The 12,318-nt window shown below is 43.4% G+C and overlaps 1 protein-coding gene across 7 annotated transcripts in view; it reads left to right on the top strand.

Annotated features, from left to right (window-relative positions):
* Positions 1-12,318, top strand: part of ctnnd2b (catenin (cadherin-associated protein), delta 2b) — a 122,097-nt gene that overhangs the window by 1,683 nt on the left and 108,096 nt on the right. Inside the window, exon 1 of one of the 7 annotated variants that reach the window (XM_061796611.1) lies at positions 3,886-3,918. The exons of the other annotated variants lie outside the window; for them this stretch is intronic. The gene's annotated coding sequence lies outside the window, so the exon portion shown is untranslated. Of the gene's footprint in view, positions 1-3,885; positions 3,919-12,318 lie in introns of those variants that run through there. 7 annotated transcript variants of the gene reach the window in all.

The raw sequence follows: 12,318 nt of genomic DNA, 5'->3' as shown, positions 1-12,318 counted from the left end.
TTTTTAATCGCTCAGGAAAATAACCTGCATGTCTTAAAAGTACGGTCTAGTATGTGTTGTTTACATCAGGTAATGCATTGCGAAATCTGTGCAATTGTGCTTTGAGCACTCATATTTCCATCTCCAACAATGAACAGAATGTGCATCTTAGAGTGTGTTGCTGTGGAAACGCTTTTCTGTCATTGTGCCTGTGGCTTGTCAGCAGGATACATTTGGAAGGTTTTGAAAGGAAATAAAAAGGATTTCTCTCTCTTTCTCTCTCTCTCTCTCTCTCTCTCTCTCTCTCTCTCTCTGTCTGAGACAACCTGTTCAAGTCCTTTTGACAAAACAACTAATACCTAGTTGGCCAACGTGCCCGTCGGCGGTCAGACAGATGCTCCAGCCCCTGAGGGATGTTTATGCTGCATGTTTGGGATTTAAAGACCCCTGAGTTCTTTGCAACGCCACAGGGAATCACTGACAGTCACACACACTCACACACACAACACACACACTCGAATATTTGCTGTGAGGAGAACTGCCAGGCTTGTCGCTACGTGGAACTCTCCGTGGTGCTGAAAAACACTCAGCACGCATCAGATAGTTGTCATTCAATAGTCTCACAATATTCCAGAATTCCAAAATTCAAAAACTGTAAATGCAAAATTGCGTTCGAGAGTCATCGATGTAAAGTCCTATATTCATCTAAAGAAAAACGCACTTCGCCCTAAATGCACCAATGGGAGGTGGTTATGTTCCAGTTTGTGTGTATTTTTTGACCAGTAGACATCTAAGATCAACTCGTCTGTTTCCCCATCAGATCGTACGTGAAACTTGGCAGGGGTGGAATCTGATTTAGTTCTGATGCCTTGAGTGCTCCTGTTTAGTAAATATGTAGCACTTGCAAGCAGTTGCAAGGGGCACAAGAGCGGAACTTTTGACCTCGGGGTTTTCTCGATATTTATACGCCTACTCACATTCACAATAACGCTACTGTACATGCTGCAGCCGTTTTAATGCCAACATCAACACGAGTTGTTTCCCCTTGTCTCCAGTCTCATCGCGCACGTTTTGCGTACAACCCTCCTCACGCAACAAAGTTTTGAAATGGATTCAGGTTTGGCCTATTTCAGGATCATTCTCAAATGTTGATATCGTCCTGGTTAAGCTCTTTTCAGTTATTTGGATGAATTATTTAGGTAACCGTGATGCTAAAAGATGCAATGACTCTTCCTTTTCAGCCTTTAAAGGAAATTATTGGTAGCTTTGTGTCAAATATTTTAGTTACTTCTGTCGCTGTCCAAAATACTAGCTGGGGAAAAAAAAAAAAAATCTAAACACCATCACGATCCTGTCAATCCTTCACGGTTGGTGTAGTCTTGTTCCAGTGGTATGTAACGTGGTTTCATAGCCATACATACGATAATGTCACAATATTTTAACAGTAAAAAAAAAATAATAATAAAATAAATCTTAATATCAAAAAATAAATAATTGATGTATTGGAAGTAATCTACAATGTATCACATTATTTACATTTAAATTGCATAACTAACTAGAACTAAAATGTTATCTCATAAAAAAAAACTAACAGATGCCAAATCAACATTTTTCCGGAGCAAATAAAACAAAATTGCTAACGAAACGTGTTTTGTTAGATCTGCCGCGTTGAGATCATCACACAGCAACAATATCGATATTTGATACTGCTCTATTGATACTGTTTCATAACAGGTAACGAGGCAATACCTTTCAATATTGATATTTCATCCAATTCCTACTTTCTGTGTGCAGTTTGCATGTACTAACCGTGCTCGTGTGGGCGATTTCCAGGGACTACATTTCCCTACACTGTCCGAAAAGAGGTATGAAATACTAAAGAATCTAAATCCAAATTTCCCAAAAGGCCCAGATGTGAGTGTGAATAATAAGTGCCTTATGATTGATAGACGATCGGTCCCGAGCGTACCCAGCCACTGGAGCGTTCCAGTGGTTGTGTCAGTAAGTGCATCCATAAGAAAAAATTAATAAAAAATGGCGGCAAACAAATCATACGAGTGACTCACTGCGATTGGAGAAGCCGCAAGTCACCATATGAGAAGAAATGATTCCGCTTGGCCACGTTTGTACACCGCAAGTGACATTTTAGCAATGGCGTCTGGACTACAAACCATGTCCCTTTTTACATGCGACTTCATTGAGCACGCTAGGCCACCTTTCAACATCGTGTTAAACATGTTCGCTGTTACACCCTTCGAGCTGCTTCGCAGGAGAACCGCACATCTGACATACGGCCTTGTGAGCTGCTCCACTGGTGCGTGCAAGAGTCTTGCTTAAGGGGACTTCAATTTTTAGATTAGCTCGCATGAAAGTTTAATGATCCCGCTGGAGATGTCAGGTCATTAGGCAGCGAGGGATGGGCCGGTGAGCAGAGTCGCTCAAACGGAGTATTTTGCGAGAGGAGGCTTCAGTCGGTGCATAAACAGGTACGGCCCAGCGAGGGGGCATACATAATCGCGACACCCACAGAGCTTTTCTTGCGCACCCAAGCAAACAGTGCACGTGAGAACAATGTGCGCAAGATTTCGTTTGCCACCAATGCCAATGACTGTGGCATTTTGAAATGGGCTACGCGTGACTGAACAAAGAAATGTCACACGCAGATGAAAACACAGAAAGAGAGACAAATAGGGACAGAACAGAGTCTGCAGACAGAGCTGCACTGAGTCAATTGTCCGATAAATATTTGTCCTAGTGAGACGCAGTCGTTCTACTTGTGCCCCCTAGCTGTTCTACCAGTGCGCTGAATTGTCTTACGAGTGAGGACAAAGTGCGTACGACATGGACTTTGAACCGGATCAGATGATGAAAATTCCGTCGTACTAATGCGCAGTGTTGGGAAGATTCCTTCGGAAATGTCGTCGGTTATCCTGCTGCATCGACCCATGGAAGTTCCCTCTAAAAAGTCGCTTGAAACCAAAGACCTTTGTGTCACGTTGGAAGAAGAAGGGGCCAGCTCCAAAGTGTTCCCACAAAGTTGGGAGCACGGAATTGTCCAAAGTTCAGAGTTCCTGGCCAAGCCCAGCTCCTGAAAAACAACCTCGTACCATCACCTCCCTCCACCAAATCGGAAACTTGGGGCAATGCAGTCAGACGAGTACCGTTCTCCTGGCAACCGCCAAACCGAGACTCATCCATCACATCGGCAGATGGAGAAGCGCGATTCGTCATGCCAGAGAACGCGTCTCCACTGCTCTCGAGTCCAGTGGCGGCGTGCGTTACAAGACTTCATCCGACGCTTTCCGTGAAGCTCTCTGCGAACTGCTCTTCAGCTAATCTGAAGGCCGCACGGCGCTTTGAGGTCACATTTGGACAAAAAAATCATGGAAATTGCCAAAAGCAACTGTCATTTATTTACACACTTCCTCCCAGTCTGAGAACTTCACTCGTGAAGCTAAACCAGGCGCTATGTCCCTTTCATCACCAGTGGGTGCCGCTGTTATCACTGTTGTCTGTCAGTCTGTCTCGCAGGGATGAAGGGCCGCCGTTTTGTGAAAGGGAGAGAGAGAGAGAGAGAGAGAGAGAGAGAGAGAGAGAGAGAGAGAGAGAGAGAGCGAGAGAGAGAGCGAGAGCGAGAGCGAAGTGAGCGTCTCTCGCCTCCCGTCCTGTGCGCAGTGTGCCCCGGCCCCGGCCGCTCCCTCACATCCTCCCCACAGCCGGCTCTGGCTCGCTCCTTTTCGGATGCTGGGAGCCATCATCTTTCTGTCTCACTCCGAGGATGGAACGACCCCCGCCTCACAGCAGCCCGTTTTGCATGGTGTGAATTTCGGATTCCCACGCCGGAAAGGAGGAAGAGGCTCTCCATCTCCCTCCCCACCCACCCAACCCCCCCCCCCCCACCCCCCCCCCCCCCCCCCCCCAGAGGGAATTGATTTGACAGTAAGCACGCCGCGCAACGTCGTTCCAGTTTCCTCGGTCCCCATTTTCCTCATCTCGCGAATTCCACGCGTGTAAAAAAAAATCCATCTCGAACGCGACTGCCAGCTACGAAGGCGTGTGTTCTGCTTGTTCTTTGACCACAGTCGCCCTCACGTGGATTTCGCTCCTTTGACGCCTTTCAGGGCTGCGGCGCGCTCGCATTATTGATCGTGGCCCCAAAATGGAAACCCCCCTTCTCATCCCTCCATCCACGCCGAGGAGGGGGGTTTCCAAATGACTTTCAGGTCGACCTACATTGCAAGGCTACAATGCGTGCCAGCGGTTTCATCGCGCCCATCCCCGCTGACGTCGCGTTGCCATTTCCGCCGCGATGCAAGTGTTGTTGTTGTTGTTGTTGTTGTTGTTGTTGTTGCGCGAGGGGGGATGCAAGCGCACCTTTTGCATCCCCTCCTGTGTCTTTGTCACCAGCGACCACCACGGGCTGTTTCTCTCCACGAATTCATCGCAATTCAGATTGCTGGCTTTCACAGGGGAGCATTTGGAGGGCTCCTCGTGTTTTTATTTGTATTTTATTCTTTTATTTGCGGGGTTAGTGGACTTGTGCTGCGAGACCTGGCAGAAATGTGATTGCGCGAGTTGCTGTGGAGAAACCTCACCGACTTTTGCGGGGTTCCCGGACAAATTCAATGTGTCGGACTGTGATGATTGTGCATCGGGATTATTTTGCACATGTGTCAAACTCGAGGTCCGGGGGACAGAGCCGGCCTGACACAACATTTTACGTCGCCTGCGAAAGCAAACCGTGCCCGTCAACCTCCATGTTTTTGCGAAAAATAGGTGCCTACAGTAAATGGCAAATTGTCATATATAATAAATCATAACATGGAGCTATCGCAAGCTTTCTTTGGTTTGTTCCCAAACCTTTTTTTTTTTTTTTTTTTTTACTACGCAATTTAATTTCAGCACATTGTGGTAATATTCTAGTAAATGAGCATCTGTTTGCAAGCAAACGCATATTTCATTTATATGCTAAACTACGAACGGAACACAACAAAAGTGTCCGACATTATAATGCACTAACAGAGCCATGATTCACCTTCATACAAGTCAGTGTATCATCCAAAACAATTTTAAAGCTGATACCTGCACCGTAAAATGGCATGAAATTGCATATTGCTTCAAACAATTATTATGTTCCAACAGTTGAAAACTGTGTCAAGACAATGGCCATACTGTACTGTTTTTAATTTTCACTCTACTCTCGTATTTGATCAAATCAAAGACAATATTCTGCTTGTCTGGAGGAAAACTTAACAAAAGCAGGTTGCTAGCAAAGCTTTGTTTTCCGCAGCGCCTGTAAATAAGAGAATCCCTGTTTTAAGTTTGGTTAAACTCACCATTCAGTGTGCTTCTGATTGTTCAACGAAAAGTTTTGATTTCAATTCGACGTTGTCACACAGGTTGAACCGCGAGCCCGCTGCTCTTGTTCACCAGCATTATCAATGATCCAATGCATTATTAGCCAAAATATTGCAGAAGATCCAGGGTGGATGGAGGAGTGCACATACAGCCAAGTCCCCGGTGAAAAGTCGGGGAAGCCGTGCATCGTACCGCGGCTCAGCGCATGTTATTCTCCTTTATCATCCTCAGTGCTTGAGCGGCTGGAGCCTCAACAGACTTCATTAAGTTTAAGACCTAGAAGATGACCATGCATTTGGTAAAATTCCCTTGACGTCTCAGTGAAAAGTATGAAGATAAATTGGTGAGCTCTGTGTAAAAGTCTCCCCACAGTAATGGTGACATACTGTAGCTTGCCGTACCTTAGCGCTTCGTAAAACTCTACTGCAAGTTCTTGTCTTATTTTGCATGCTTTTGTTATGGCAAAACGCTCACTGGGTTATTAAATACAGACGAATGATTGTCAAATCTGGAACACAAAAGGACTAAGGTGGATCCGAAACTGCAGGAATCCTTGAATATGAGAAATGTATTTCCAAACGTGAATGATTATGAACTCCCGCATCAGTTCAAGTTTGAAAACGTGACTGTTAAACCAGCCGTTGACCTTTAGCGCACAGGAAAAGAGACACCAAAGGTGCTAGACTGGTTTCTTGCCCCCACTTTCATCCAGTCTTCACGTCCAATAGAGCCGTACGTTGTTATGGCAACTGCCTTGCGAGTGAAGCGGCTGAGGTCATGCGCGTACTGTTAAAACACGCTTGAAATGTCCCCACCTCTCGTACTCTCACTCAGTGGTAGAAAACTGCCAAACTGCTGGAGAAACCCTCAGCAATGTTTTTGACACAAAAAGATGAGACTAAAAATCACATTTACAACTCATCCAATCGCAAAGAGAAACTATTTTGTTGAGGAAGTTCCTCCAACAGCGACTCAATATTTCTCGTGACCGTGTCGCTGCACCAAGTTACGCAATCCTGAGCGCCCACTGGGGGGGGAAAAAAAAACAAGAAAACTCCATCATAACAGGACGCACAAAAATGTCTCAAGGACCCATGCACAGGAAGTCGGGCATTTTGGTTTGAAGCAGTTTTGGATTTTTTGAATTCCAGGGCTCACACTTGCCTCATTTTTTAATTATTTTTTTTATTGCAATATTATGTATGTATGTGCTCCAACCATTTTGGGCAAAATCCCCCTTGGCCGAAACTACGTTACGTCAGCAAAATGCAGAACGTCACGTGACCAAACCCGGAAAACAACGAAGCACTCCCTCTGTACGTTGCCATGACGAGCACTGATGACATGATGGTTTGAAGCAACTTGTTCAAAGTTATCGCAACTATAAGAACTCCAACTAAAGATGATCCCCAATAGGAAGCAGGTATCCTACACAGATGGGCCATGCAAAGTGCTGAAGCTTTTTTTTTTTTCGCCTACGCCATCTAATGTCGACAGAGCATTGCGTCAGTGTTCGGTGATCATTTTGAGGGTTCGCCACGAAAAGCGTTTGTGAGCGCTCGTCCATCGTTGCTTGTAGCTTTAATTTCGTTTATACTCTGAATGAAACGTGGGGTCATGATTGCCCCCGTGTGCAATTCACCACTGGCGAGGCTTTCATTGTGTTTTAGACAAAATGTAACTCACAACAAGAAACAAGACCTCGGATTTTGCCTTAGTATTATTTGGAACTAATGGGCTGGTAAAAATAACAACTGAGCTTCCAGATGTGTTTTAATTATTCATATTGCACGTGCTTTTGGCTGTTTGTTTCTCATATACTTGCTGTGACGCTCAAAATATTTTTTTTCTCCACAATAGTTGCTGCACATTGCCTTTCACGAATGTGAACAAAAAACTCACTCTCCCATAAAAGAGTGAAACTTCATTGCTGACATTTTCTAGCCAAGTTGCCGTTTTCTCTGTCACATGCTCACTTACATGCTTATTTTAGCGACGCAGGGTAGAACCAGTTGGTATCCTAATGTGTGAACTCATGGAAGACAGAAGCCTCATTGTGATGGACTCCTTACCATGTTAATTGACAGGTCCGTAATCCCTGCTCTATTGGGTTGAGATCAGATGAAGGCTTGGTCATGGCAGAATATTGAATCTCTCTATCTTCAAAAGGTCTGGTAGCATGTGCAGCATATTTGCAGTCATATTCACGCGGTTTGTACCCATTTGGCTCAATACAAGTACAGAGTATATTCATATCCATCTCAGAATCGATGTAGTTACTTTCAGTAAGTCGGTAAATTTATTTAATTCTATCAATTCTAGTTGTGAATACTTGATAGGGACTGGTGTTGAATTCGAGAATGATCACTGCTTATAACCGCAATTTCGTGGATACTAATATGATGTACAGGAGCAATTGCATACTGATACAGCACTGAAAACCATTTGTGGTAGATCGACTAAAGAATTCATGCGGCTTTGTAACCAACGTACTGTACATATGCTCTGAGATAAGATTATTAATTGAGTTTCACTTTGTGTCGCAACAATTCATTGATTATTTTGGATGAGCCGTCCGTTGTTTTGATGTGATCATTTCTGGTTGATAACCTTGAGAGACAGGCAGAATCATGCTCTGCAACCATGCCGTTATATTCCAGTCACGACAGTCTTACGACAGCGCCCGTGCTTCCGATAAGAGAAGATGGGAGAAGATACTGTAGTTTGCTGGGTCGAGATCTTAATACCTCGAACTATTGCCAGCTAACACACAAGTATGAGATTCACATCACAAAGTAAACTGCAAATGACACCAAAACATGGGTACAAGAAAAACAACATTTTCGACAGAGGGACAAATTTGACTGTCGATATTTGGCAATTGGCACAAATTTGCAGTTATGCGCTGAGTTGTATCGTTTTGATCACTATGTGCAGATTTGTGTCTTAGTTCTGACGTAAAAACTATCCATCTTCTGAGCCACTTATCCTCACAAGGGTTACGGGAGTGCTGGAGCCTATCCCAGCAATTTGGTAAAAATCAGGTTAAACGGATTTTAAATTTTTTTTTGGGTTATTTCATACTTCTAAAATCTCGTTGTGTGTGAGGCAGAAGATGTCCTGCTATAGAAGATACAGATAGAAAAATGACCCTTTTCCACTCTTCATTAAAAACAATACAAAATGTTATTTTTTTTCTTTTTGCAATTTGACCTACAATGAATCTTATTCAGCCTGATCCAGTACTGCTTGTTTTTGTCTTAAATGCTTGAAATTACGCTGTACCGAGAATAAACAGGCTTTCCGCAAGACAGAGATTCTGTCTTTTGTTTGTTTGGTTTACTCCAAAGGCCATTCATTGCCATCTATTTCCCTGCCCTTGTTGCACTAAGCACATGCTGCTTATTAAAGAAACTGCTGCTTGCCAGAATGTGCTTGAACAAATAAATACAAATAGAGCACTGAACATTTTTTTAGTGCTACTGTAAGTTTACCCATGGTTGTTTGATGACCTAATACAGTGATTCCCAATGTGTGGTACGAGTACCACTAGTCGTGTGCGGGTTCTCTCTAATGGTACGTGAAATAATCACTCTCTAAGCACAATTAAGTTGTTTAAACTCTATGCATATAATCTTTAAGAATGGATTTAAAAAAAAAAGTTTTGTATTCAGGTACAATTTGCATTTAACGTTTTTGTGCAATACATTTTAATTTGATTATTTATTTAAGTACAGAGCAGCATAAATAATGTTATAGTGGCTTCCAATAATGTTAATGTTATTAATAATAATTCAGGGTTTTTGATGAACACTTAGGCCTACTATGCTACTGTATTTTAACATTGGTCATTATGGTGATACTTAAAGAGTTTTGGTATTTTTTTTAGGTGGTACTTGGTGTAGAAAGTTTGAGAACCACTGGTTTAATACACATCATACGTAATACTTGAATAGGTGAAAATCGCCGACAGCTACTTTAAAGGTAAAGTGAGATTAGCTGCGTGCTTTCATTATGATATGGTATCTCTTAAAAATGTACAAAAAGTTAAAAGCTAAATCCGTGCACCTTAAAAATTTGGAACTTAGGGTCCATATTTATTGAGTGTATATAGTAACACATGCAATTGTATGCAGGTGAGAGATCATTTCCTCTCCATCCACTCACCACTCATGTGCCAGGCGGGTTCACTAATGGATGACGGAAAATAACAGCTGCACTTTGCCTCCTTGTTTGAGCCCTGAGTGGTTTTCTGTCCTCGCCTCATCCCTTTAAGGGGACAGAAGCGAATGGGATCTATAAAGAGCTGATGCGATTGCACGTCATTTTTCCACTTGCGATCGAGCGTTCACTTCACAGCAAGAAAATTGTCCTTTGCTTTTAAAATTGCTTTGTACTTATGTTTGTTTGGGTCATTGTGTATCCGCAGCCCAAGTGAATGACTGTATTACTTATTTCCTAAAAATACATGGAACAAACGATACAGCTTTGAGGACAGAATGCATTGTGATTATAGCAACAAATGATGAAGCTGTTGCGCCGTCTTTCATCCCTTTGCCGAGCCAAGCAGAGGCCAAGGCTAACGTCATTGTTTCGGTGACTCATCCTTCTGGTGAGGGGCAAAGACCCTGGGTGAATCTCAACTCATTATTTGCAAGCTTCTCAGTCTTCAATGCTCCCTCCTCGGTTTATGTGTTAGCTCCTCCCACCAGGGATTCTGTCGAGGAGTCAGGGAAATCACAGAAGGAGAGAGCAAAGCAGGGAGAAATGTTTGGAGTAATGAGACGCTCTTTCCTCCGAGACGCCAATCCAATATGACGTGTGTCACAGATGAATTCTCTTTGCGGCTTTCCTATTACTAATGCTGCAACATACAGTAAGTCTTTTGAGATGTATGTGAAAACACGCATTCCCATGCATACGGCACTGTTACTTCTATGAATCATGTACAGTATGATGTCAGTTAGAGCCGAGTGCGACTGGGCTTCCTCCTGACATCAACTTCTGGGACACGGACGAGGACTCGAGGAAATAGAAGCGACCTGGGTTTACAAATAAGACATCTCTTTGCTCCCGTTACCCCCCCTCCCCTCTCACTAAATTGCTCAACCAATCAATCCCCTGTGGAGTTGCCAAGTTGCCGTTGCCAAGTTGTGGTTGATATGGCAACTGGGAGTTGTGATGTCAGCCAGGTGCGGTGCGGCAGTTTGGGCTCGAACAAGGCCGACCCTTGTTAAGGACTTGTTATGAGCAAGACACTGCTGTCACGACAATGTTGTTCTTATATACTGAGGAGATCTGAGGGGCCATGCAGTGTATAGAGAAAGAGCGGGCGGATAGGTGGGTGTAGAGCAACCACATTATACCCGCATTGATTTATGATTTGTGGTTGTAATTTGACAAGACCGTAGTAATAAGAAGATTCCGCTTTCTAATCCTAGTGAAGCAATAGCTGTTATTGAGTGCATGTCTAGTGGAAGCGGCCCTCGCTTTATGATGGTACTGACATACGACATTTTGAGGTTATGAGCTAGTTTGCGCAGCGGTGTAAAAATACGTCGTCACATGGCACAAGAAGACACGCTCAGACTAGTTACTGCCATCGTTTTTTTTCCCATTTGATTGTTGGCCAGGAAGTCTTTTTCATACAAATACTTACAGTGACTTTAATTCTGCGTTGGCATAGGTTAGCGATAGACGACAGCACGATCCAGTTTACGTACAAATTCGGGTCACGTTGCCACAGTAGGAACGACATTCTGCTTTAAATCTGAGGACACCCTCTAATGGGATGACAAAGTAGGCTGTACTTGAGGATCATACGGAACACTGACTGCCTGTGTCAAATAGGGGCTGTTTTGGAGTGACCTTTTAAAGTTATGAAAATCTTCTTTGGTCCAAAACACAAAACAAGTGCTCACAGTCAACAAGTCTTTTGTTGATTGTAAAAAGAAAAAAAAAAGTGCTTAAACTATCTTTGGGGCATTTAGTTATGTCAGCCATATCTTGGCTTTCAGTTCAGCACTTAGAAATGTACATGGAGTGAGTGCGTGCCCTTGTCTTTTTGAAAATGTGTGCAAGTGTCGTTTTGACTGGGTGGGCGTTGGAGGATTAGCTGAAGTCTAACAGCCTACTTTGTTGGCCTTACATCATTTAAAATGCTCTTGTCCACATTCCTAGTGAGAGAAAACAACATCTAAACCTGTGGCTGTTCCTCCGAGATGAGAATTTATTTAGGTTTTGTATTTATTTTGCGATGTTAGTTATCCTTCAAGAAGAACGATTGTGCATGTCCGTGACATGCTTGAATCAAAATACCTCAAGGGTCAGGAGTTCGTGAACATTTTACACACCCTCGTCTTGCTAAATTTAGCTCATTTTGAGGTGGCAGCCAAGACTCGTTGTAATGATGCCATCATTCACATCGCCCCATACACTGCTGGGCCAATGGCAAGTACGGGTTTCAGACAACTTGGGTCCTCAATCCTTAAACGAAAGAAATGACCGCTGGAGATGCAACAACTGCAACAACTGCTTCTTCCCTTCCCTTTCTGAGCGTAAGCATTTTCCAACTTTGAAAGCACATTTGTTTGCCCCAAGCCCTCATTCTTTTCTACCCCTTTGCAAGCGTGTGCATGTGTGTACAGTTGAGTATGTGCAGTGGAGGAAGTGGCTTTTGGCCAGTGTAGCACTGCATTGTCTGGGTTTTAAGCTTCTTCATTCACTCTACTACCAATGAACCAGCTGCCTGACAGCCACTAATCTGCTCATTGTTTTAAAGGTTTGCTCAGCATTTTTGGTGTCCCATTCAGCCGTGCAAGATATCGCTCTTTGCTGTGTGCATTTGTCACTTAGCATTTGCAATGTTTGTAATACAATTGCTGATATCAATAAAATAATCCAGTTTCACATTTTATCAATACTTGGAAAAGAGGGGCATTAATACATGAATGGTAAGGTATTATTTTGTTGTGTAAGTGT

Source organism: Phyllopteryx taeniolatus, chromosome 14 (assembly GCF_024500385.1).
Source record: "Phyllopteryx taeniolatus isolate TA_2022b chromosome 14, UOR_Ptae_1.2, whole genome shotgun sequence".
NCBI lineage: Eukaryota > Metazoa > Chordata > Actinopteri > Syngnathiformes > Syngnathidae > Phyllopteryx > Phyllopteryx taeniolatus.
This window is presented reverse-complemented; position numbering and strand designations above follow the sequence as displayed.